Source organism: Ovis canadensis, chromosome 14, assembly GCF_042477335.2.
Source record: "Ovis canadensis isolate MfBH-ARS-UI-01 breed Bighorn chromosome 14, ARS-UI_OviCan_v2, whole genome shotgun sequence".
NCBI lineage: Eukaryota > Metazoa > Chordata > Mammalia > Artiodactyla > Bovidae > Ovis > Ovis canadensis.
In genome coordinates, this window is record NC_091258.1 from 73,436,283 (window position 1) to 73,463,339 (window position 27,057).

Genomic DNA, 27,057 nt, shown 5'->3' on the forward strand with positions numbered 1-27,057 from the left:
GAGTGTGATCCAAGGAAATTATAGGAAAGTCCCGTGTTGGACTCTATGTGGGAATTGACTGTCCTGAGTCCCTTCTGAGACAGTGGCCACAGAGGACTGTCTGTTCCACACAGTGAGGGTTTTCCTGTGTGTGTGTGTGGTTGGGGCTCAGGAAAGGGGTGTGTTGACTCTAAGCATTAAACAGCATGTTTTCAATTTTCATGATAGAACTGTGAAGACTCATGGATGAAGAAGCCCAGAAGAGGAAAAAGCAGGAGTCAGGGATGGTTCTTTCTCAGGTAGGGTCATATTCTCAATGGATTCTCACACTGCCTTCCTGAAGTGCCCTTCTCAGGACTCACTAATCGTGTCTGACTCTGGAGTGTCCTGTCTGACTACTGTACATGCACACTCACCTAGGGCCTTCCCTCAGGGCCTGTCGTCTCCACTTAGATCCCGTCTCCTCATGACCTGGTGACCTGGCCCCTGTGAGGAGGCTCCCCTGGGCACCATCCTGGTCAGGGCTTCTCACCCACGGGTTGGAGACGGGGTTTCAGTGCTGTTGGGCAGCAGGGACTGTTTAGGGTCCATCTGGATCCACTGTCTGCTCTCAGTCAACCAGGGTAAGGAAGCTGTATGTGGACCTCAGGTATTAACATGTACAGTACTTGGTAAAATCCGCAAAAGAGGCCAATGAGTGGAAATCAGTTCTAACTTTTTATAGTACATTTAAAACTAAATGAGCACCTCCTTGAAAACTTAAGTGTTTGGGAATGGAATGGAAAGTTCACAAAGCGATCTCAGGACTAGATGGTGTTTCATATCATTGTCTGTTTTATCTTTTTTCTTCTTTTTCAGTTTTTTTTAAAAATTCTTTTCATTGTTTCTAGTCTTTCCATTGTCTATTTAAACCATGAAATCAATTTTACTAATATTTTTTGTCTTTCCTTCTTGGTTGCAAGTTGAGTCTTGCAGGATCTTAGTTCCTGAGGAGGAATTGAACCTAAAACCCCTGCAGTGGAAATGCAGGGTCTTAAGCACTGGACCACAAGTAAAGTCCCAACTTTACTAATTTTGATTCATTATCTATTTCAGAAACAATATTTAATGTAGGCAATTAGAGACCAAGAATTGGCTCCAAATAGCTTTCCATTGATTTATCAGAATATTATTTCTACTGAAATGATCCTTACCTCTTTTTCTTCTTTTCCTTTTGTGTGAAAATAAAAACTCTGCTCAGGTATTGGTGAAATGTATTTTCATATCAGGGACAGTTGACCTTCAAGGTTGTGGCCATCAAATTCACTCCTGAGGAATGAGAATTCCTGAACCCTGTTCAGAGGGCCTTGTACAGGGATGTGATGATAGAGACCCTCAGAAACGTGCTCTCTGTGGGTAAGGATAACTTGCCTCTGTAGTTTGGGATCTGCCCTGGGGGTATGTCTCTGTATTTTCTCTGTATACCTCTTGGTAGCCCGTTTTTAGTAACTGAGCTCAAAGCCCTGTTGACTCAGACATGAAAAGCCTCATGATTGGCATTAGGAATTTAAACTTGTCCTTTCTTCAGGTGATCTGCCCACTACATGGTACACAAGGAGTTTTTCCAGAGCTTAAGTATTTATAAAGTTGATTTCAACCTTTTGAAATATCCAATTTCCTATTTTCTACCCCTATGGTCTTGGTTTAGTAGTTCTTTAAAAGTAGTAGATATTTGCATATTGTACTATTCCTTATGCATTCAGAAGGAGGTAGAGAGGAAATGAATTCGTGAAGTATTGTTCTTTCCATCTTTAATGCTTTAATCAATATTCACACCTTGGAATTCATCAGAGAATTCATACTGAAAAGAAACGTTACAGATGTAAGAAGTGTGGCAAAGTCTTTAGTTAGAATTGGGGCCTTATAATTCATCAATACGTAATGGACAGAAACCATAGAAATGTAATGAGGGTGGGAAACCTTTAGTGCACATTTAGTCTTAACTGACCATCAAGCAGTTAAGACATATAGGAGAGAAGCTCTTGAAATGTATGTGGCAAAGCCTTTAGTTACAGATCTTATTTTACAGTTCATCGGAGAATTCATACTGGAGAGAAAACATAAATGTGATGTTTGTGGCCAGTGCTTTACTCAAAAGGTGAGCCTTGGAATTCTTCAGAGAATTCATCCTAGAGAGAAAACTTACAAATATAATGAGTGTGACCAAGATTTCAATGCACGTTGAGCTCTAACCAACCATCAAGCAGTTCATACAGGAAAGAAATTGTATAAATGTAATTTATGTGGCAAAGCCTTCTGTTACAGGTTTTATATCATGGTTCATTGGAGAATTCATGCTGGAGAGAAACCATATAAATGTGATGTGTGTGGCCGGTGCTTTACTCAAAATGCACACCTTGGAATTCATCTGGGAGTTCATGCTGGAGAGAAACCGTATAAATGTAATGTATGTGGCAAAGCCTTTAGTCAAAATGCACACCTTACAGTTCACCAGAGAATTCATACTGGAGTTCAGTTCAGTTCAGTTGCTTAGCCGTGTCCAACTATTTGCAACCCCGTGAACCGCAGTATGCCAGGCCTCCCTGTTCATCACCAACTCCTGCAGTTCACTCAGACTCATGTCCATTGAGTCAGTGATGCCATCCAGCCATCTCATCCTCTGTTGTCCCCTTCTCCTCCTGCCCCCATCCCTTCCAGCATCAGGCTGTTTTCAAATGAGTCAGCTCTTCACATCAGGTGGCCAAAGTTTGGGAGTTTCAGCTTCAACATCAGTCCCTCCAATGAACACCCAGGACTGATCTCTATAGAATGGACAGGCTGGCTCTTCCTGCAGTCCAAGGGACTCTCAAGAGTCTTCTCCAACACCACAGTTCAAAAGCATCAGTTCTTCGGTGCTCAGCTTTCTTTATAGTCGAACTCTCCCATCCATACATGACCACTGGAAAAACCATAGCGTTGACTAGATGAACCTTTGTTGGCAAAGTAATGTCTCTGCTTTTGAATATGCTGTCCATGTTGCTCATAACTTTCCTTCCAAGGAGTGTCTTTTAATTTCATGGCTGCAATCACCATCTGCAGTGATTTGGAGCCCAGAAAAATAAAGTCAGCCAGTGTTTCCACTGGTTCCCCATCTATTTGCCATGAACTGATGGAACTGGATGCCATGATCTTCGTTTTCTGAATGTTGAGCTTTACGCCAACTTTTTCACTCTCCTCTTTCATTTTCATCAAGAGGCTCTTCCTCTTCACTTTCTGCCATAAGGATGGTGTCATCTGCATATCTGAGGTTATTGATATTTCTCCCAGCAATCTTGACTCCAGCTTGTGCTTCTTCCAGCCTAGCGTTTCTCATGATGTGCTCTGCATATAAGCTAAATAAGCAGGGTGACAATATACAGCGTTGATATCCTCCTTTTCCTCTTTGGAACCAGTCTGTTGTTCCATGTCCAGTTCTAACTGTTGCTTCCTGACCTGCATACAGGTTTCTCAAGAGGCAGGTCAGGTGGTCTGATATTCGTATCTCTTTCAGAATTTTCCACAGATTATTGTGATCCACACAGTCAAAGGCTTTGGCATAGTCAATAAAGCAGAAATAGATGTTTTTCTGGAACTCTCCTGCTTTTTCCATGATCCAGCAGATGTTGGCAATTTGATCTCTGATTCCTCTGCCTTTTTAAAATCCAGCTTGAACATCAGGAAGTTCACAGTTTACGTGTTTCTGAAGCCTGGCTTGGAGAATTTTAAGCATTGCCTTACTAGTGTGTGAGATGAGTGCAATTGTGTGGTAGTTTGAGCATTCTTTGAGATTGGAATGAAAAGTGACCTTTTCCAGTCCTGTGGCCACTGATGAGTTTTCCAAATTTGCTGGCATATTGAGTGCAGCACTTTCACAGCGTCACCTTTCAGGATTTTAATCACCTCCACTAGCTTTGTTCACACTGATGCTTCCTAAGGCCCACTTGACTTCACATTCCAGGATGTCTGACTCTAGGTGAGTGATCACACCATCATGATTATCTGGGTCGTGAAGATCTTTTTGTACACTTCTGTGTATTCTTGCTACCTCTTCTTAATATCTTCTGCTTCTGTTAGGTCCCTACCATTTCTGTCTTTTATTGAGCCCATCTTTGCATGAAATCTTCCCTTGGTATCTCTAATTTTCTTGAAGAGATCTCTAGTCCTTCCCATTGTATTCTTTTCCTCTATTTCTTTGCATTGATCACTGAGGAAGGCTTTTTTATCTCTCCTTGCTATTCTTTGGAACTCTGCATTCAAATCAGTGTATCTTTTCTTTTCTCCTTTGCTTTTTGCTTCTCTTCTTTTCAGAGCTATTTTAAGGCCTTCTCAGACAGCCATTTTGCTTTTTGCATTTCTTTTTCCTGGAGATAGTCTTGATTCTTGTCTCCTGTACAGTGTCACGAACCTCCATCCATAGTTCATCAGGCACTCTATCTATCTACTGGAGAGAAACCATATAAATGTGATATATGTGGCAAACCTTTAGTCAAAGTGCAAAGTTGTAGTTCATCAGAGAATTAATACTGGAGAGAGACCATATGAATGTGAAATTTGTGGCTGGTCCTTTACTCAAAATGCAAACCTTGGAAGTCATCAGAGAATTCATACTGGAGAGTACCTTACAAATATAATGTGTGTGACAAAGCCGTTAGTCAGATTTCTGGCCTTATAATTCATCACAGAACGCATACTAGAGAGAAATCATACAAATATAATTAGTGTGACAGAGCTTTCATTGCACATTCATCTGTAACTGACCATTAAGGAAAACAATATAAATGTAATTTATATGTCAAAGCCTTCAGTCAGTCACAGGAATCGTTTTGCAGATAATCAGTGAATCCATATGGAATGAAGCCTTGCAGATGTAATAAATGCAGTAAATTATATCATCCTTTTGAGCTTCAGAAAAGTCAAACTGTAGGAAAACTGCACAAATCCAGTGAGTGTGGCAAAGCTTTGGATTCTGAGCTGAGATGAGAACTAACTAACCATCATGTAATGAATTCTGAGATCTTACCCATGTAGTGATTGTCGCAAGTATTTTAGAAGGCATTCAAACCTTGCAAATCATGAAAAAGAAATCATACTGGAAAGAAGCCATACATTTAGAGTGCAATAAATCTTAAGAGGACCATAAGGTCACCTGTACATGAGAGAAAGGATGTAAATGTAATATATGTGACCACTGCTTCAATACAAGTCTCAGTAGTCACATCCTCAGGGAATTCATAGTCCAGAGAAAGGAAATGTAATAAGTGGGACAAATGCACCAGGTAGCATTCAGGCCTAAAAAGACATCAGGTGATCCATATGCCAGAGACCTTATAAATGTGGTGAGGCTTTTGTCAGGTGTTTCCATTTAGGCTTCATGAGAAAATTCATACTCTAATACATAGAAGCTATACTGATGTAATGAGTGTGTCTTGACAACAGTCTTATAGAGAGCTTATAGACAACAGTCTCAATTTAAGATTCCGTAAAGAAGTCATTCTGAAGGAAAAGCTTGCAAGTGATAATGAATGTGTAAAACCTTCACTCAGGGCTCATATCTCACCAATCATCAGATGATCCATACTAGGGAGATCCTTACAAGTGTATGTAATGTGGCAAGGCTTTTAGGTGCTGCCTTAAACTCAGGATTTATCAAATACTTTATACTTAGAAATGCAATGACTATGGCAGTTTTTAATTACTATGTAGGAATATATATCCTGGAGACAAGCCACATAAATGTATTTCTAGGACGGAATTTTCTGAAACAGCAACGTTTGGGGACAATACTAGAGCAATGCCTTCCAGATGCAATCGGAGTGGAAAAAGTTTCACCTTGAGTTGAAGTATTATGCAGTAAGAGCCCATATTGAAGAGAAGTCATGAACTGTGTAGGCAAGGGCTTTCTCAAGACAACAGAGTGTATTAGACTTAAAAATATATGTCTTTCAAAGAAACCACACAAAAGTTGTGCATGCTATTTCCTCTAAAATCAGGAAGAAGACAAGGGCGCCCACTCTCATCACAACAATTCAACATAGCTTTGGAAGTCCTAGCAGTGAGAGAAGAAATAGAAATAAAAGGAATGCAGATTGGAAAAGAAGTAAAATTCTTACTCTTTGCAGATGACACGATCCTCTACATAGAAAACCCTTAAGATAGCACCAGAAAATTACTAGAACTAATCAGTAAATATAGTAAAGTTTCAGGATATAAAATTAATAGTCAGAAATCTCCTGCATTCCTATATACTAACAATGAAAAAAGAGAAACTAAGGAAACAATCCCATTCACCATTGCAATTAAAAGAATAAAGTACTTATGAATAAATTCACCTAAAGAAACAAAAAGACAAAACTATAAAACACTAGTGAAAGGAAGATGACACAAATAGATGGAGCAATATACCATGTTCATGGATTGGAAGAATCAATATAGTGAAAATGAGTATTCTACACAAAGGAATCTATAGATGGGAAGATGTTAATGTATGAACTTTGAATTGTAAAATGAGTAAGTTCTGGGAAGCTATGTGCTGCATTCTAACTGTAGTAAATTCTTCTGTGTTACTACATACTTTAAATTTGCCAGCAGAGTAAATCTTAAGTGTTCTCACCATACAAAACATGGGAACTGGGAGTTGATGGATGTGTTGATGACTGGATTGTGATAAATATTTCACAGTGTATACATCTTTCAAATGGTCACATCATGCATGATAAGTATACACATATCTATTTGATTAGTTCTATCTCAAGAAGGAAGAGGTAGGAGGTGAGCTGTGTTTGCCACCTTTAATGGTGTTCAACCCATGTTTCCCATGAGACCCATGAAGCATTTTGCAAAACCATTTATGGTACCCCCTGCCCTATCAGACGTCCTCAGCTACTTGTGTGGGTCCTAGTCCCAGGTATGTTCACAGTGCAGCAAATCTGATCTGGATCCTACATTGAGAACCGAGGCTCTTAGGCGCCACTTCTGAGACTGAGAATAGCCCTAGGGATGAGGAGGCCACTCTGCTCTGAGTGGGGATGGACCAGGGCCTGCTGTGTGACCTGAAGGGCATCATGGGGTCAGCAGAAGTGCCCCCCTGCTGCTGGGTACCTGAGGCCACACCAGGAGGGGAGTGTGATCTGAGGGAAAGTGTTGGAAAGCTCCTGTGTCAGTCTCTGTGCCAGAATTAACTGTCCTGAGTCCCTCCTGAGACAGTGGGCACAGAGGACTGTCTGTTCCCCATGGAGGGCTTCCCTGCATGTGTAGTTGGGGCTCAGGAAGGGGGAATGTTGACTGTAGGTATTAAACAGCATGTTTAACAGGGCTAGGGGGCTTTTCATTCCATCATCTATTTTTCACTATGAAATCCAAGTTTACTGATACTTTTTTGTCTTCTTTGTCACATGGTGCACCTTGCAGAATCTTAGTTCCCTGAGTACGGATTGAACCTGAAACTCCAGAAATGGAAGTGTGAGGTCTTAACCACGGGACTGCCAGGGAAGTCCCCAACTTTACTAACCTTGGTTCGTTGTTTTATTGTGGAATTAACAAATAAACTTTGGTTTTTGTTAATAACCACATACCTAAAATTGGCTGCAGATAAAGTCATTTTTTAATAAAAATTATTTAGGTGTTCTGGGTCTTTGTTGCTGCTTGGTCTTTTCTCTAGTTGCCAGCAGTGGGGGCTGTTCTCTAGCCGTGGTGCATGGGATTCTCCTTGTGTCTTGTTGCAGAGCATGGGCTGTATGATGCTTGGGCTGTATGATGCTTGGGCTTCAGTAGTTTCAGGATGTGGGCCTTGTAGTTTAGGCTCTTGGGCGTTACAGCACAGGCTCAGTAGTTGTGTCACTTGGTCTGAGTTGCCCCGAGGCATGTGGCATTATCCTGGAGCAGAACCCATGTCTTCCGCATTTGCGGGTGGATTCTTTACCATTGCGCCAGGAGAGATGCCCTCATATTATTTGTAAAGACAGGTATTTTATAGAGATTGGACTCAAAGTATTCTATATATGTTTTTTATATGTCTACTACTTTTTCTTTTTTTAAAACTAATGTAGTATTAGAATTGAGACGTCCCTGTTGGTACAGTGGATAAGAATGTGTCTGCCAATGCAGGGGATATGGATTGGATCTCCCTGGTCCGAGAAGATTCTGCATGCCCGGGAGTAACTAAGCCCATCCACCACAACTACTGAGCCCATGCTCGAGAGCCTGTGAGCCAAAATTGCAGACCCCATGTGTTGCAACTAAAGAAGCCTTGTGCCTGCAGTCCACCTGCAACCTGTTCTCTGTAACAAAAGATGCCATTGCAGTGAGAAGCCCATTCACCACAACTACAGAGTATCTCCCGCTCAGTGCAACTAGAAAAAGCCACACAAAGTAACAGACCAGCACAACCTAAATAAATAAGGAAGCTTTTTTTAAAAAGGTAATATTGACACACTTAAGTACAGTTGATTCATTTTCATGGCCCCAGAGATGCTGAAATACATATGACTAAAAGTGATAATGAGAAAATGATTTAAAAATGTGTCAACAGGCAACTCTTCATTTCAGTCAGTTGTGTATTTACATGTACATGCATGTGTGCATGGATATGCAACTCCATGGTTTTATTACAAAACATCATCTCACGCTTTGTACCTTTTAACAGTTGAAATTATATCTTAAATATATTCAGTTCAGTTCAGTTCAGTCGCTCAGTCGTGTCCGACTCTTTGCGACCCCACGAATCGCACCTTGCCAGGCCTCCTGTCCATCACCAACTCCCGGAGTTCACTCAGACTCACGTCCATCGAGTCAGTGATGCCATCCAGCCATCTCATCCTCTGTCATCCCCTTCTCCTCCAGCCCCCAATCCCTCCCAGCATCAAAGTCTTTTCCAATGAGTCAACTCTTTGCATGAGGTGGACAAAGTATTGGAGTTTCAGCTTTAGCATCATTCCCTCCAAAGAAATCCCATGGTTGATCTTCAGAATGGACTGGTTGGATCTCCTTGCAGGCCAAGGGACTCTCGAGAGTCTTCTCCAACACCACAGTTCAAAAGCATCAATTCTTCGGCGCTCAGCCTTCTTCACGGTCCAACTCTCACATCCATACATGACCACTGGAAAAACCATAGCCTTGACTAGACGGAGCTTAGTTGGCAAAGTAATGTCTCTGCTTTTCAATATGCTATCTAGGTTGGTCATAATTTTTTTTCCAAGGAGTAAGTGTATATTTATGTAGCCTTAATTTTTTTCTACCCCAGCACAGGAATGATTTAAATAGTAATAAGATTACTGATACTGTGTGGGGGGGAGAGATTGAGGAGTGACCCTATACAATGACCTTTTATGGCCTTCCATTGCTCTTCAAATTCCTTGATGTTATTTGACGTTTCTCAGGGAACTGTTATTGATGGACTTTTATGCTGTGTTACTTAACTGTTTGATTCCTTAGGTTCAAAGGAATTTGACTTGACTCCCTCCTCTTTTAATATAAAAGGGGACTGAGTTATAACTCAGATAAGATGGTTTTGGGGGTACAGTTCACCATATTTTCGGTTTGCTGACTTTTTGAATAAAGTACTTTTCCTGCCCCAGCAACTTGTCTCTCAATTATTGGCCTGTTGTGTGGAGAGTAGTAGAAGTTTGCTGCTGCTAAGTCGCTTCAGTCATGTCCGACTCTGTGCGACCCCATAGACGGCAGCCCACCAGGCTCCCCCGTCCCTGGGATTCTCAAGCAAGAACACTGGAGTGAGGTGCCATTTCCTTCTCCAATGCATGAAAGTGAAAAGTGAAAGTGAAGTCGCTCAGTCGTGTCCGACTCTGTGCGACCCCATGGACTGCAGCCCACCAGACTCCTCTGTCCATGGGATTTTCCAGGCAAGAGTACTGGAGTGGGGTGCCATTGCCTTCTCCCAGTAGAAGTTTAGAATGTGTACTAAAGGAACAATGCGGTTTTCATCAATTTTTAAAGATGTATTGCTCTTTTTGGCCACATGATGCAAAGTGCGGACTCAATGGAAAAGACCTTGATGCTGGGAAAGATTGTGGGCAGGAAAAGAGGGCAACAGAGGGTGCAATGGTTGGATGGCATTACCCGCTCAATGAACACAAGTTTGAAAAAACCCTGGGAGATAGTGAAGGACAGGGAAGGCTGGTGTGCTGCAGTTCATGGAGTTGGAAAGAGTCAGATTCGACTTAGCAACTGATCAACGAAAATTGCTCTTTTTAAAGCAATGGTTAGTAAACTTTGTCAATGTCAAAATTAAAACAAACAAACAAACAAACCAGGTACCGCCAGAAGTTCCTATCCCATACCTTAGTCCTGCAGTCTCAGACAGTAGGTTTTGACCTTGTGTCTCTGGAACTGAGCGATGGGGAAAGAGGAAAAGTTGTTATACAGGATGTCACTGTAAAATGGCACGTTTTCCCCAGGGATAGTTTTGTATTTCTTATTTTAGTTTGCAGTACAGAGAGAAATCCAGAAAATTTTGTTTTCTTAAGATGGTTAAATTATTTTAATGGCAAGAAATGATCTGCATCCAATTACCACCCTATAGGAACTCTTCGGAAACCCAGGTTCTCAACCCCTGAATTGCCAAGAGCAGGACAGGCAAGAACCTGCTGACAAAACCATTTCTTTATTTATTTATTGCACTTGAAAATATGTGGGTTATTGTCAAATACCTTTTGGTATTGATTTCTCACATAGTTTCACAGTAATAAGAGAGCAGGCCCTGTATGATTTCAGTACTCTTTATTTAAGCCATGAAACTTTTGCACCTTGTTTTACATTATGTTCCAGTGTCTCCTGGTTAATAGTCTATGGGAACTTGAATAAAATTTATATCCTGCTCTTGTGGGAAAATTGTATAAGCCTTAATTATGTTGAATTGGTTCACAATGCTTTTCAGGTCTAGTATACCCTACTTTCCTGTCCATTCTATTAATTTTTGAGAGTTTAATATTGAAATTCCAATGAAAAGTCTTAATTTGTCCACTGAAAAAATTGTAATATATAGTGGAATTGTTTGTAACTATTTTGAAAGCCTCATGTAAATGTGTTGTCATACTTTTGTCATTTCAAAAAATTTTTAAAAGGAAAATAAAATCTTTATTGAAACTTTTCTACTTGTTAGGAGGACATATCCTAGTTTCCAACATACTGGTCTCCAAAGTTATAAGCTTTTGCCTTAAAAGTGTAACGGGGGACACAGCGACCTGGGGAGGCCGGCCGCCTCTGCCTGCATGGCCGCGTGGAGCCCCGCCACTGCAGTGCCTCTGGTCCGCGGAACCCGCCAGCTTCCTCCTCTCCACTGTGCCCAGTGCACGTTTTCCTCGCATCCCGAGGGGGAGCGCAAAGTGACCCAGATCCTCAAAATTTCCAGGAGGCTGTGCGGAATGTATAAAAGTCAAATTAAATCGGAAGAATTTAAGGAGACGAGAACTGCCTAGCAGCCAACAGGCACTAAAAGAAGAACTCAAAGGTAGGCACGGATTGCAGATTTTTAAGTCTATCCCCATACCCTGGCTGCTTAGATGTTGTTGCTAAAACACTGGATGAGTCTTACTAACAGGGGCTTCCCTTGTGGCTCAGCTGGTAAAGAATCTGCTTGCAACGCGGGAGACCTGGGTTAAATCCCTGGCTTGGGAAGATCCCACGCAGAAGGGAAGGACTACCCACTCCAGTATTCTGGCCTGGAGATTCCATGGACTATATAAACCATGGGGTCGCAGAGTCGGACACGACTGAGCGACATTCACTACTACCACCGTTCTTTCCTCAACATATGACAAAAAGTTTATTTTGTTCATCGACATTTCCATATTGTAATTATAGAAGACTATGCTATCTATTTAGATGTTAAAGGCAACAAATTTAAAAAAACAGGCTGTAATTTATGGGGCATCACAGGACTGTTAAAACACCTCCCGGCCCCTTGCCCCGCCTTGCTCTCGCTCTGGAGACCTGGACGCTCCTCGCCCCGCCCCTCTCCTGCAGCGAACCGCCCAGCCCCCGACCAGGAAGCTCCGCCTTGCAGTCCGTGTGTGCGCAGTTTCCTGTGGAAGGGGAAGGCCGCGAGAGAAGGCCGCTGGGGGGGTCCTTGAGGTTTTTTTCTCCTACTGTAAAGGTATGCTGTGCGCTTAGCCGTCCAACCCGCCCTCGCCAGCCCATCTTCAGGGTCTCGCTGGTTCTGTAGCGGTAACATCCCACTACCGCGCCGTCCACAGCAAATAAACCCAGAGACCGCGGTTGCACGTCGAGTGTTCGAACTCGCTCTAAGGCTTGTCCTTGCGGTTGGCTTTTCGGCCTTCGGCCCCTGAGACACCGCCTTTCGAGATATTTTCCTGCTTAAAACTTAACCGTTAGTACCTACGCCTGTGCCTTGTAAGGTCCCCGGGCGCGAGGGGGATTCGGGCACGTCCACCTCCATCGCCTCACCCTGTCGGCCCCTGGAGGTCGTGTCAGCAGCCCCGCTCCCAGAGAAGCCGCGTCCTCTCCCGGGTCCTGGGATACCGGAGAACCCGCCCGGCCGGAGACGCCCTTGGCTCCCACCCTCTCTGCCCCCGGGTCTCCTCAGGCCGATCGTTCTGCCCCGCAGGCCTCCCTTCCTGGTCAGTCCCTTTTCCTCACCCCTGGGCTGGACGTGTGGCACCCAGTGTTTTTCCGTCACGAGTCCGTCTTGTTGGAAAAGGTGTTCTTTTGATAGGCGGGCGTTTCATTTACTCATCGTTTCTGTAGATACGTGGGCGAGGGGGATCAGAAGAAGCAGTGACTGAGAGTGAAAGGCAAACTCAGAAGTGGAAAACAATGAGAGAACCCACGGGGTCGCCCAGGATGGCTCAGGCGGTTGTAAAGGGATGGTAAAATGAAATAGACTTAGCTCTTAAAGTAGCGGGTGGGTGAAAGAGAAATGGACAAAGGCGTGGGATCTCCAGGAGTTGGAGACAAGGAGTCAGGGTCCGCGCGTCTGCGGTAGGAGGGCTGACAGGGGTGATCCTAGGAGAGAAACAGGGATAGGTGTTGACTAGAAGAGAAGAGAAGGAAGTAAGCCTAGACACCTGGAGTGCCCCAGAGTGGGATTGTAACAGGGAGAGAAGGGGTGTGACTAGAAAGCAGAGAGGGAGCAGAGTTGGAGAAAGAGAGACAGATGTATAGATGTTTAGGACAATTAGAAGGGTGGGGGTGGGGAGAAGAGCAGCAAGAGGAGAAACAAGTTGCCGAGGGGGGCAGGACATGTGTGAGGGAAGAAATAGGAGGGCAGAAACAGCATCCCACCTGAGGCAGTGGACACCAAAGGACTCTTCCACATAGGGAGGTCTTCCTGTTTTTGTGTTTGTGGCAAACGAAGGGGGGACTTTGATTCTAAGCCTGAAGCAGCCTGTTTTCCACTTGCCAGATCAACTTCTAAAAACTTACATTGTCTGAGGAAGAAGCTGGGAAGAGGAGGAAAAAAGGCAAGAAAAGAGGAATGGCTCTTTCTCAGGTAAAATCATATTCTCAGTTGATTCTCAGTCTGTCCTTCCTGAAATCCCTTCTTTGGACTTACTAATCATCTCTGACTCTGAAGTATCCTTCCTGACACGTGTACATGCACACTCACCAGGGAACTTCCCTCAGGGCCTGTCGTCTCCACTGAGATCCCATCTCTGCACGACCCAGTGGCCTGGACCTTGTGTGGAGGGCACCATCCTGGGCAGGTTTGAGAAGGGCTGGTTTGAGAAGGTCTCTCAGTGCTGTTGGGCAGGAGGGATTGCCTCGGGTCCTTCTGGCTGTGCAGTCTGCTCTCTGTCAATCAGGATTAAGAAGCTGTGGGTGGAAGTCAGGTGTTAACATGCACAGTACCTGGTAAAATCTGGAAGTAGACCTAAAAAGGGAAATTTGTTCTAAGGTAATTGAAGTGAAGTGAGTGAGTCACTGATTTCAAAATCCTGATTGGAAATGGGATGGAAAGTTCAGAATCAGGTATCAGTGATAAAGGGTGTGCTATTCCATCATCTGTTTGAAACTGTGACATCAATCTAAATCTCTGAGAGCTGGAAATTCACTTTCATTGCCTTCATTCTTCAGATTTTGTCTTTTCACTGTGTTCATTTTGTGGTTTGGCAGAGATGTTTTTACTTTTGATGCAGGTGAGGTTTCCTCTTCATTGTTTAACCCATAGATTCCCATTTGTTATGGCAACTGTCTTTTTTCCACTGGGTTTTCTTAGCATCCTTGTCATTAGACTTTAAATATATGCAAATATTTATATGCATATGGTTATATTTTAAATACAGGCAAATATATGCAAATGGTTATTTCTGAACATTCTCTTCTGTTTGCTTGGTGTATAAATCCGTGTTTATGCCAGTACTACACCATCTGGATGATATTGTGATATGGCTTGAAATTTTAAAAAGGGTGGCCTTCATCTTTCATCTTTGTACTTATTGAAGATTACTTTTGCAGTTTGTGGTCCCCTTGAGATTGTTTATGATTTCAGGCAAGTTTTTTCTATTTCTGCCAACATTTCTATTGTACGCTTCATAATGAATTCATTAAATCTGTGGAACACTTTGAGTAACTTGGAAATGTAGAGTACTGAGATTTCCAGTCCATGACTACTAGATTTATTTATTTTGGATTTCTTTTAGAAATGGTTAAGTAGTTTTCAGTGTATATGTTTCACCTCCTTGGTGAATTATTCCTAAATATTTCATCCATTTTTAGTATAATAGTAAATAAAATTGTTATGTGATTTTCTTTTAACATTGTTCATTGTGTATAGAAATGCAGCTGATTTGCACATTGACTTTTGTATCCTGCAAGTTTGCTAAAGTTGCTATTTGATGTGGCAGGGGGTTTTTTGTGTCTGTGTGGAATCTACAGTTTATACATAAAAGACCTTGTCCTCTAGGAAAGAAGGTAACTTTCTAATTTTTCACTTTGGGAAGCTTTGATTTCTTTTTCTTGTCTAATTGCTCTGGTTAGGGGTTTCAGTCCTTTGTTGAACAGTGTTGCAGAGTGTGCGTCCTTGCCTTCTTCCCACTCTCAGAGGCAAAGTTTTCAGTCTTTCACCATTGAGAACAATGTTAGGTGTGCTCTTTTCATACATCATATATTTTAGTTTGAGATACTTGTTTTGAAAACAAAACAAGACCCCCAAATGAACAGGAATGTATCAAAAGTGTGAACAGACATGAGATCTCAGGGCAGAGAGGAAAGCACAATGTTAATAGTGATTGGAAATGTCTTGTAATGGTACATAGAAATGATAGCTTACGGTGAACAACATCAGATTCATGATCTCTGAGGAAGAAGATATAGCTTTGGAACCAGGGACCAGGCTTGATCACTCAAGAGCTTTTTGTAGCAGAGTTTTATTTAAGAAAGCTTCTGACATACACATCAGAAGGGGGATGGAGAATGCCCCCCCTCGCTGTTCTTAGCAAGGGAGCTATATAGTTTCTCAATTGCTTATTACAGTAAGTCAAAAGAATGTCTCAAGGTTGTAAAGCTTTTACCAGACCCATGCCCAGAATTTACATTTCAAGATGACAGGATTAGTCAGAAGGTTCTCAAGAAGGAGAAACCTGTCTTCAAGCAGGAAACATTGTTGTTCTATTATCTTCAGTTCAGTGCAGTCGCTCAGTCCTGTCCCACTCTTTGTGACCCCATGAAGTGCAGCATGCCAGGCCTCCCTGTCCATCACCAACTCCCGGAGTTCACTCAAACTCACGTCCATCGAGTCGGTGATGCCATCCAGCCATCTCATCCTCTGTCGTCCCCTTCTTCTCCTGCCTCCAATCACTCCCAGCATCAGAGTGTTTTCCAATGAGTCAACTCTTCACATGAAGTGGCCAAAGTATTGGAGTTTCAGCTTTAAAATCTGACATAGATTCTGTTCCAAAGAACACCCGGGACTGATCTCCTCCAGAATGAACTGGTTGGATCTCCTTGCAGTCCAAGGGACTCTCAAGAGTCTTCTCCAACACCACAGTTCAAACGCATCAATTCTTTGGTGCTCAGCTTTCTTCACAGTCCAACTCTCACATCCATATTGACCACTGGAATAACCACAGCCTTGACTAGACGGACCTTTGTTGGCAAAGTAATGTCTCTGCTTAGTACAGAGTTTAAGTGGAGTTGTTTTGTTGTATAATCGTCAGCTCTGGGCTTAAAGAAAACAGTTTGTCCTTTTCTCCTCCTTGATAATTCCAGACCACTTTCTATCCTCCTCGAGAGCCCCAGACCCCTTTCTCCTCCTCGGGTACCCCGGACTTCTCAACCTACCTCAGAACTGACTCTCTCAGCTCTTTGGCCAGAGAGAAGTTTGTTTATTAGAGTCCCAGAGGAAGCTTAACCTTTCCCCGAGTTCTCAGCCTGTCCTTCAACATGTATCATGTGTTCTTTCACCCGCCAGTGGTGCTGCAGCTCCATCAGACACAAAGGCAAGGTTTGTATCCACAACAGTTGCCATCTCCCTGCTGTGAGCTGGTTGTTCTCGAGTGTGAGGAGCATGAGGTGGGCTGCCTTGCCCCCTCTTCTCTCTTTGTGGGCTTGGATGTATTGGCTACTCAATTCTTAGTCCATATAGATCAGAGCTGATGCCCCAAGCGTCTAACCCCTGATCCGGTGCTGCTTTCATCACAGTTGTCATATTTGGAAGATAGAATCGGAAAATGGGAAAGTACTGGCTGCTGTTTAATTTTATCCAGCACCTCAGAACCTGTAATGAACTGTCTCAGTCCCTGTCTGCCTCTTAAGATCGCTCAGCCATTTCTGCTGTTCTCCTTTTGCTGCCATACATGTCAGGGTGTGTGGAATAAGCTGGTGGATTGGATCTTCTGTGCCTGTTACTTGGGAAAACTGTAAGGACAGCAGTCCAACAAAGGGAATACACGTGAATCTTTCAGGCTCTTAGTTTGGCATCTCTGGGTGGACCAAATAGTCCCGTTTCAAGGTCTTAGGATATAAGACCCCCATATCTCATAGTTTTCCACTCTTGTACTGGTCTTTTTTTTTTAATTAATTAATTAATTTTTTTTATTTTACTTTACAATACTGTGTTGGTTTTCCTGTACATTGACATGAATCTGCCATGGATGTACATGAGTTCCCAATACTGAATCCCCCTCCCACCTCCCTCCCCATATCACCTCTCTGGTCATCCCAGTGCACCAGCCCCAAGCATCCTGTATCCTGTATCAAACCTAGACTGGTGATTCGTTTCTGACATGATAGTATACATGTTTCAATGCCATTCTCCCAGATCATCCCACCCTCTCCCTCTCCCACAGAGTCCAAAAGTCTGTTCTATACATCTGTGTCTCTTTTGCTGTCTCACATACAGGGTTATCATTATCATCATTCTAAATTACATATATATGTGTTAGTATACTGTATTGGTGTTTTTCTTTCTGGCTTACTTCACTCTGTATAATCGGCTCCAGGTTCATCCACCTCATTAGAACTGATTCAAATGAATTCTTTTTAATGGCTGAGTAATACTCCATTGTGTATATGTACCACCACATTCTTATCCATTCATCTGCTGATGGACATCTAGGTTGCTTCCATGTCCTGGCTATTATAAACAGTGCTGCGATGAACATTGGGGTACACGTGTCTCTTTCAATTCTGGTTTCCTTGGTGTGTATGCCCAGCAGTGGGATTGCTGGGTCATAAGGCAGTTCAATTTCCAGTTTTTAAAGGAATCTCTGCACTGTTTTCCATAGTGGCTGTACTGGTTTCCATTCCCACCAACAGTGTAAGAGGGTTCCCTTTTCTCCATACCCTCTGCAACATTTATTGCTTGTAGACTTTTGGATCACAGCCATTCTGACTGGTGTGAAATGGTACGTCATAGTGGTCTTGATTTGCATTTCTCTGATAATGAGTGATGTTGAGCATCGTTTCAAAAATATGGAATGCTTCACGAATTTGTGTGTCATCCTTGCACAGGGGCCCTGCTAATCTTCTCTGTATCGTTCCAATTTTAGTATATGTGCTGCTGAAGCGAGCACTGTACTGTTCTATCTAGTCTGGGAGTGTAGACTCTTCCTGACTTTGCCTTCTCCTTAGTTTGTATAATTTTTCCTTTTAAATTTGATTTGGAAACATGTGGCTCTAGGGTCTGAAGTCATGTCCAGTTTCTTTGCTGTGGTAATCTGCCTGTGTTTACAGGGCAGCTCCTCATGGACTCTCTGTGGTGTGGGTTTACTGGGTAAGAGAAAATTTTTAAAGGAGAATACTTTCCCTTATTGGTTGTAATAGTTTCCTCCTGCATACAGAATTACCACTTGAAGCTACTTAGTATAGAGGTCAGCGTGTTCTGTGATATGAGAAAGTATCTGAAGACCTTGACCTGTACATCTTTTTCTGGCTTTGAGTGATGTCAGAGAAGCCTGCGTGAAGGGCACTGTGATAGTGTTGTTCACGTGTACTATCACCATGCCCTTTGAGCCTCACCAAGAGGTGTAGGAACTTCTCCTGACAAGCGTACTGTCCAGGTTCACACCCTCATATTTGTGAGGCCTCACTGGCAGAATCTGAGCACATGTTTTAAAAAACAGCTTTTTACTGAGAATAAACCCTTTTAAGAGGAAGTATCTTGGCTTCCGACATAACTTGAAGCTTTTACCTGAGCACTGTTACAGAGGGTAACTTAATGCTGTCAAGGTAACAGGCCCCGCCCCCTCCGCGCCCCGCCCCTCCCACGAACTCTGCGCACCTCGGGTGCTCGCCCCGCCCCTGGTCGGAAGCCGAGTCTCTAAAACCAAAAGCCCTTTCACACAGAGCCGGAAGCTGGAGAGCGCGGAGCCGAGGTTCCCGAGCGGCGCCTACGCTTCCTTCTAGAGTAAGTTTGTAGAGCTCGCCACCCCTCCAGTTCACACCTCCGCCCCCGCTCACTCGTCCTCATGGTGTGAGAATTGCCAGCGACCTGAAAACCCTGGCACCCCGTGCTTGGCCCCGAATAAACGCTGCCGCTGCCGTTGCGGCCCAGTTATCTTTTCGTTTGGGTTTTAAGTGTTGCTGAGGCGGTTTCGGCCCTCGGTGCGCCTACTCACCGCTTCTGGCGACGTTTTCCTGCTTAAAACCCTTTTTGACCTCTGGCCTCGCCAAGTAAAGCCCTCTCTCGCGAGTTGGAGTCGCGCTCGCCGCGTCGCCTTCTCGACCGCTGGAGGCAGAGCCGAGATAGGCCGCGCGCCCTCTCCCCGGTCCCGGGATTCCTGAGAGCCCGCCCCGCTCCCGAGCCCCCTCCCTCCCAGCCCCTCTGTCCTCGCGTCTCCTGAGGCCGGTCTTTTTGCCCCGCAGCAGCCCCCTTTCCTGTCAGCCCGTCCCCTCAGCCCGGATAGGGTAGGTGACCTGGGCCAGCCATGTGACAGCCAGTGCTTTTCCATTCCCAGTTCAACTCGGTCGGAAAAGGTGCTCTTCCGGTCTGGGGGCGTCTCGTTCTGTCGCCCACTCAGTAAATTCAGGAGGCAGGAGGATCAGGAGAAGCAGAGTCAGAAGGACTGAGAGAAATAACTGAAACTGAGGAGAAAAGCATCAGGGAGAACCAATGGGAAAACTGAGACTGGCTGAGGGACTTGCAAAGGGATAGTCAAGTCAAAGAGGTTAAGCCTTGGAAATAGCCAAGTGAGTAAAATAGAGAAGTATTAATAAATTAGAAAGCCAGATCTCCAGGGACTGGGAAACAGCACAGGGAGAACTGCCCTGTATCAGGGAAGGGCGATGAGGGACGTCAGAGGTGGAGAGTCCCTAACTGGGTTTCAGCCGGGTTTGAGTCCAGGCCTCTTCGGTTAGAGTCCCGAGTTGTGTTTTCACCCGGTTGGAGTCCCGCCACAAGGGTTCAAGTCTCAATCTGAGGTGGCCAGTTTTATGGTGTTGGCAGAGAAAGGTAAGCAGCAGAGGAAGAAAGGGCTGGAAGGTAGCATAGTCACATCGCCTGCCAGAGAGCCGGGAGGAAGGGAGAGTCACAGCGAGACAAGGGGAGTAATTTGGAGCGCAGAGAGGGAGCCGAAATGGGGGAAGAAAGAGGCAGACATAGGTATGGATTTTTGAAAGACTCAGGAAGGTTGGAGAGAGAGCATTTGGAGGGGGAACGAATTGCAGCAGCCTGGGACAGGACACGTGTGAGGGAGGAAATAGGAAAAGAACAGCAGGAGAGCAGAGGGGGAGAAAAAGACACTGAGACCCAGATGAAATAGGGAGCTAGGTGAACAGAGGGGTCAGCTCGATCCAGGTGTGGCCAGTTATTTGGATACAGATGATTTTTTTAGTTATACAGAGGAGGATGAGAATTTCAAAACTCCTGTCTATAATGCTTGTGTCTTTTTTTATTACTTGTGACAGAAGATGACTTTCATTTGCAAACCCTATTGAGCCTGGGGCAGTGGCTTGATTCACTGAGGTGTGAGTGACCCCCTTCCCTTGTCCTATCATAAAATAGAGGTCAGGGAAGAAGAGACCTGGGGCAAGAAATGACTGACTCTAGAGTGTCAGTCTGTGGTCGCATTTTATTGTCTTTTTGATGAATTTTTTGGGCCGTATTGTGCCATGGGCTCAGGAGTTGTGGCTCCCAGGTTCTGAAGCACAGGCTCAGTAGTTGTGCACAGGCTTAGTTGCTTGTACTTGTGGGATCTTTCTGAACCAGGGTTAGAACCCATGTCTCCTGCATTGTCAAGCAGATTCTTCTCCACTGTATCATTATTGGATAACATTTTTAGAGGAACACTTTTTTAAAAAAACTTATTCACATTTTCTGTTTTCTTTATGTATGGTGCTTTTTGTAGCTTGGAATAGGTCTTCATTCAGTTTCTGTACTCATTTTTAACTTCAGAAATAAGCTTTTTTAGTTTCCAGTATTCTACTTTTACCATCCTTTTCTAAATATGATTATTCTCCACATATTTTTAACTTTGACACCGGATTTTTAGATTAGAAATATTTCTCAGTTTTTGGGTTTTTTTTTTTCAAATTTTTTTCAGATTCATTCCTTGCCTGAGTGCTTTTTCCCTTCATCTCATACATTTGAAATTTTCTTTGGTAAGTAGTAAATCATCTTAGACTATTTTGTGCCATATTTAGCAAAAATGTCACCTCGCTTATCAGTTCTAATGAGGTAGATGAACCTAGAGTCTATTATACAGAGTGAAATGAGTCAGAAAGACAAATACTGTATATTAATGCATGTATATGGAATTTAGAAAGATGGTACCAGTGATCCTACATGCAGGGCAACAAAGGGAGACACAGATATAAAGAACAGACTTCTGGACTCAGTGGGAGAAGGTGAGGGTGGGATGATTTGAGAGAATAGCACTGAAACATGTAAATTACCATATGTAAAACAGAATGATCAGTGCAAGTTCAATGCACAAAGCAGGGTACCCAAAGCCAGTGCTCTGGAACAACCCAGAGAGATCTGGTGAGGAGGGAGGTGGAAGAGGGTTAAGAATGGAGGCGCTGCTTCTGCTGCTAAGTCGTGTCAGTCATGTCCGACTCTGTGTGACCCCATAGACGGCAGCCCAACAGGCTCCTCTGTCCCTGGGATTCTCCAGGCAAGAATACTGGCATGGGTTGCCATTTCCTTCTCCAATGCATGAAAATGAAAAGTGAAAGTGAAGTCGCTCAATCGTGTCTGACTCTTAGTGACCCCATGGACTGCAGCCTACCAGGCTCCACCATCCATGGGATTTTCCAGGCAAGAGTACTGGAGTGGGGTGCCATTTCCTTCTCCAATACATGAAAGTGAAAGTGAAGTTGCTCAGTCCTGTCCGACTCTTAGACTCTTAGCGACCCCATGGACTGCAGCCTACCAGGCTCCACCATCCATGGGATTTTCCAGGCAAGAATACTGGGGTGGGTTGCCATTTCCTTCTCCAGTGCATGAAAGTGAAGTTGCTCAGTCGTGGCCGACTCTTAGACTCTTAGCAACCCCATGGACTGCAGCCTACCAGGCTCCACCATCCATGCAAGAGTAGTTGCATGGCAAGTACTCTCTGCAGGCAAGAGTACTGGAGTGGGGTGCCATTATAGTCACTAGCAGTCTGTTAATGAAGAAAAGGAAGGTTTTAAAACTCAGAATGGCACCAGGCCCCTCATCCATAAATGCATTTTGGGATAATCTTGGCACCAGATGATTCATCCCAGGCCACACAATGATTAACTTGAATCTTATAGAAGGGCAGATTACCATAGAAATCGTTTTGTTTATACATAGATTAGGGGAACAATATCTTAGTATAACATACTGGTTTGTGAAGTAGGTTCTCAGCCATTAGGCGGAACTGACTTGAAGACAGAGTCTGGGGTAAGTGTATAGTCCATTCACATAGCTTAAGACAAACATTTCCATAAGAAAAATGGATTGGTTAACTCAAGGTTTGAGAATAGTTAACTTCAGGTGAAACCAGGTGTCATTATGGCAACAAGTATGTTAAGAGAAACCTCCTTTTAAATTTGTATAAAGAAGGAAAAAAGTATCACTAGTTTGTTTGCTCCTGCCGCTTAAGAGAGAGAAAAATGTCTGACACTTACAGCCTATTTCCTCCATTTGGAGACCCCTGGCCTTCCTGCCTGTTACCCTCTCAGTCCACCCTTTTCTTTTAGGAGAATTATGTTGCCTAGGAAAAAGGGGCATCGTTCTTGTTCCATAACTACTTCCAAGCTGACAAGGGGCGTTGTCCTTAAATTGGTGAGGCAACATATTCTCCTAACCCTCATACCGAAGATGTCTGATCCAGGGCCCCCAAATAGTAGTTGGAAGCAGCTGCAGCCGTAGCAGGAGTTTGAACAACTGTTGCAGGAAGGGGGACCCCTTCCAGGTCTGAAACTGAGCTTTTGTCTAACACTTGGAAATGAATTGTCTGAGGAGACGCATGTGCTGACAAAGCAAGAGATTTTATTGGAAAAGGGCACCTGGGTGGAGAGCAGTAGGGTAAGGGAACCCAGGAGAACTGCTCAGCCATGTGGGTCGCAGTCTCGGGTTTTATGGTGATGAGTTTAGTTTCAGGGTGGTGTTTGGCCAGTCATTCTAATTCGGAGTCTTTCCTAGTGGCGCACGCATTGCTCAGCCAAGATGGATGCTAGCCAGAGAGATTCTGGGAAGTGGACAGACACTCCGTGTCTTCTTTCGACCTTTCCCGAACTCTTCAGGTTGGAGGTGGCTCATTAGTTCTGTATTCCTTATCAGGATCTGTCATAAAACAACTATGCAGATAGTTACTACGGTGCCTGGCCAGGGTAGGTGGTTTCAATCAGTGTGCTTCCCCTAACACAGCCATTTGTAAGTTAAAAGCTTTCATGCAACTAGAAACAAATCCAGTTACACAGTTACAGATGCAGGGAGCAAAGGGCAAAAACAAAACAATCAGAATTATTGTAAGTAAGACAGTTTTACACCATGGGGCACTAGTTAACATCTCCCAAAATGAGGCAATTGAGGCTTCAGGACTATCCATAGCCTCAATCATCTTGTTCATGTGTTTAGTCAAATGAATAACGTTAGTGCTCATATCAGGTTTATATGTCCAGCATTGGGTATGAATAATGGCACAAGTTCCTGCTTGCACAGCTGTCAGAATATCTAAACCTGATCTGTTTTGTAAAACCACCTTTCTGATTTGTGCTTGTTCTGCATTAAGAGCTGAAATAGCTTTTTGAGAATCCTGTAATACCTGTTGAGTAAAATTTGTCAAAGATCCACTCGTAGCATAACATCTGTAGTTCCAAAAGAGGGAACAAAGACTGCAGCCAAATAATCATACCAGTGAAATACAGACCTTGCCCACCGAGTTTTAAGGTGGGGTAAATTAGCAGGCTTTTCTGGAAGCTCTGAAAATATAAAGCCGTGAGTAAAGGCTAGACCCAGGGTGCATCTCCCTATCCAACCAAGGGTAAGCCATGCCCATGGGTAAGAGCCACATATCCAGTAGGTCCCGTTTGGAGCAAGGCAGCTGACTGAGTTATCCAGTCCCAGTTAGTGCCTGGCCAGACAAAGGGAGGACTTGAATTGGGGTTGGAAGACATGGAAATGATTACATTGCATACTTCCTGAGGCAAAAATCCCAATTGTTTCCAATCATTGTAATGAAGTTGTTGGCTAACTTTTGGGGATGGCTCTGTTTGTTCCCAGCATATAGGGGCAGTAGATACTAGACATCCTTTTTCAGGAGTTAGCCATGTAACCTCATCCCATATTTGATAAACGTCAGGTAAAAAACCATTAGATCCAGACCTGTTTGCCTTATGTGTAGTGAAATAGTCATTAAACCGAGACAATGTATAATCAAAATTAAAAGTCACCTTATGTCCATAGTTAAAGTACAAAGTGTTGCATCAGTCCATTTTAGGATTGGTAGATGTCATCAGATGAAGAAGAGGCATCACATATGATTGTTGTCGAAGGTATTCAGAGACTTGGAGAAAGTCTTTTTCCTGAAGTGGAGATGTCCACCACAAAAGCCTTTCATGATGAAGAGGGAAGCGCTCCGAAGATCCAGCAGTTAGACCAATTGTGGAATGCAGCGTAGGAGTGAGCCCAGGACAGGAAGGCATTGTCTTGAGGATCAAATGGCACACTCAGGATGTTTGGAGTCAGCAGAAGTAGGCTCACATAGATTATCAAGCGCGTCTGAAAAGTACAAAGTCAGAGCATAGAAAGTAAAGACATAAAATGAAGTCACTTAGTTCTGGTCAGGTTGCTGCCTCTTAACTCAAGTGTGATGTACCCACGAATCAATTCCTGGCACTTTGACAGCTGTGGAAGAAGAAAGAATAACCTGGTAAGGGCCTTCCCAGAGGGGCTCGAGGGATAGGGCCCCCAGATCCCAATGTTTTCATGAGGACCTCGGTTCCTGGCTCAAATAAAGGCTTGCTTGACTCAGAGGCTGGGTCAGGAGTCGTCTCCCAGAGTTCTGTTATTGCCTGTTGAAAAGCTGAGAGCTGAGTTACATAACTAGTTAATTCCAAGGCTTCAGGGTCTATAACGATGTCTGTGCGTAAGAAAGGCCTTCCATAACTACACTCAAAGGGGGACAGTCCCTCCTTTTGGGGGCAGTTCAAGCCCTCATTAAAGCTATGGGTAGGACTTTAATCCAATTGTCCTGGGTCTCTTGAGTTAATTTGCGCAGATGTCTTTTGATAATATCCTTAGATGTTTCAACCTTTCCTGAGGATTGGGGTCTCCAGGAACAGTGTAAGTGATACTCTATTTCTAGAGCTTTAGATACTCCCTGAGTTACAGCAGCTTTAAATGCGGAGCCATTGTCACTCTGAAGGCTCTGTGGCAGCCCAAACCTGGGGTTAGTTTCATGGATTAAAATCTTTATAACCTCCTTAGCTTGCTTAATATGACGGGGAAGAGCCTCAATCCATCCAGTAAAAGTATCTAGCCAAACTTGTAAGCAAGAATATCAATTAGCTTTTGGCATATGAGTAAAATCGATTACGCAGCCCTCTCCAAGATACTTTCCACTTCGTTGTAATCCAGATATTGCTAGCTTCTCAGTCTTTGGGTTATGTTTCTGACGAACCTCACACCTTTTGATAATGTTCTTTAAAGTTTTCATTACATTTTTACCTTCAAACAAACGAGAAGCCATCTGGTAAATACTCTCTGCACCCAAATGAAAATTCTGGTGTAAACCCTTAAGAATTCTCCTTTGAGCACTTTCAGGAATTATTAATCGTCCATCCTCAGACTATAATCTTTGCTCGTCTTTTTTCATATCTTTCTAATTCTTCCTCAGTATATTGTGGTTTTTCCTGTTCCACAGGATCTGTCCAGATCAAAGGCATCTACAGTGAAGGGGTTTAATTAAGTGTCAGCTTCTCTGGCTTGACAGTCACCCAGCTGATTACCTTCAGCTGCTTTACTCCCATCCCTGCTGTGCCCTTTGCAATGCAAAACAATTACTTCTTTAGGACAATATATAGCAGTTAAACGGAGAAGGCGATGGCCCCCCACTCTAGTACTCTTGCCTGGAAAATCCTATGTATGGAGGAGCCTGATAGGCTGCAGTCCATGGGTCTCTAAGAGTCAGACAGGACTGAGCGACTTCACTTTCGCTTTTCACTTTCATGCATTGGAGAAGGAAATGGCAACCCACTCCAGTGTTCTTGCCTGGAGAAGACAGGGACAGTGGAGCCTGGTGGACTGCCATCTATGGGGTCGCACAGAGTCAGACACGACTGAAGCTAGTTAGCAGCAGCAGCAGCAGCAGCAGCAGCAGCTTAGCAGTTAAAAGTCTCTCAATCTCTTTGAAATGCTTAATACGTTCTCCTGTTGCTGTTTTAAACTGTCTTTCTTTCCATATTGCAGCATGAGCATGTAAAGTCAAGTAAGCACACTTAGAATCCATGTAGATATTTACTCGCTGCCCTTTGCTTAACTCTAGAGCTTGGGTCAGAGCCACAAGCTCCGCTAACTGAGCACTGGTTCCCTGGGGGAGAGATTTTGTTTCTGAAACCTGTTCAGCAGTCACCACGGCGTAACCTGCTTTATGCTTTCCATCCCAAACAAAAGAACTGCCATCTGTAGATACTTCCATGTCAGGATTGTCTAATGGGGTATCCATTAGATCCTCCCAAGCTGCATAGTTAAAGTTAGGAATTGGGAACAGTCTAGATCAGGTGTTTCATTTGCCTTCTCAGGAAGGAAAGTGTCAGCATTTAAATGTCCACAGACTTTAAGGTTAGTTACTGGTCCTTCTAACAACAGTGACTGATATTTAAGAAGCCTACTGTCTGTCATCCAAATATTAACCTTAGAATTTAAGATTCCACTCACATCATGAGAAGTCAGGACAATAAAATTTTGTCGATTAATTATTTTTAAAGCTTCAGGTGCTAATAAAGCCGCTGCCCCAATAACTCTTAGGCAGTGAGGCCAACCATGTGAAATTACACCTAATGTTCTGCTTAGATAAGCAATAGGTTGCTGGTGAGGCCTCAGGCTTGTGTCAAAATTCCCAAGGCCACACCTTTTCTTTCAGTGACAAACAAATTAAATCCTGACCCTGTAGGCAAGCTCAAAGCGGGAGCTTGCAGGAGGGCAGTCTGAAGAACCTTAAAAGCCTTTTGAGTATCTGGAGA

General features: G+C 43.7%; 1 protein-coding gene, 1 long non-coding RNA gene, 1 other non-coding gene and 1 pseudogene across 11 annotated transcripts in view; 2 read left to right on the forward strand and 2 right to left on the reverse strand.

Moving 5' to 3' along the window:
* The first annotated feature begins 207 nt into the window (after positions 1-207).
* LOC138419216 (uncharacterized) lies at positions 208-9,568 on the forward strand. 2 transcript variants are annotated; one of them, XR_011248892.1, is made up of 5 exons: positions 208-278; positions 1,248-1,374; positions 2,048-2,116; positions 2,284-2,425; positions 7,405-7,608. It is a non-coding gene; the product is annotated as an uncharacterized lncRNA (long non-coding RNA). The 2 variants fall into 2 exon arrangements; XR_011248891.1 differs by lacking the exons at positions 1,248-1,374; positions 2,284-2,425 and having other exon boundaries at positions 221-278; positions 7,405-9,568.
* A 2,441-nt stretch (positions 9,569-12,009) lies between these two features.
* Positions 12,010-27,057, forward strand: part of LOC138419206 (zinc finger protein 665-like) — a 45,280-nt gene continuing 30,232 nt past the window's right edge. For 2 of the 8 annotated variants that reach the window (XM_069551654.1, XM_069551656.1), the window contains exons 1-2: positions 12,018-12,103; positions 13,373-13,459. The gene's annotated coding sequence lies outside the window, so the exon portion shown is untranslated. Of the gene's footprint in view, positions 12,104-13,372; positions 13,460-18,721; positions 18,815-20,948; positions 21,007-23,017; positions 23,126-27,057 lie in introns of those variants that run through there. The other 6 variants (XM_069551653.1, XM_069551657.1, XM_069551652.1 and 3 more) reach the window with 5 other exon arrangements.
* Positions 17,875-17,981, reverse strand: LOC138419875 (U6 spliceosomal RNA). Its single transcript, XR_011249126.1, has one exon. It is a non-coding gene; the product is annotated as a U6 spliceosomal RNA (small nuclear RNA).
* LOC138419613 (endogenous retrovirus group PABLB member 1 Env polyprotein-like) lies at positions 22,683-26,513 on the reverse strand (annotated as a pseudogene).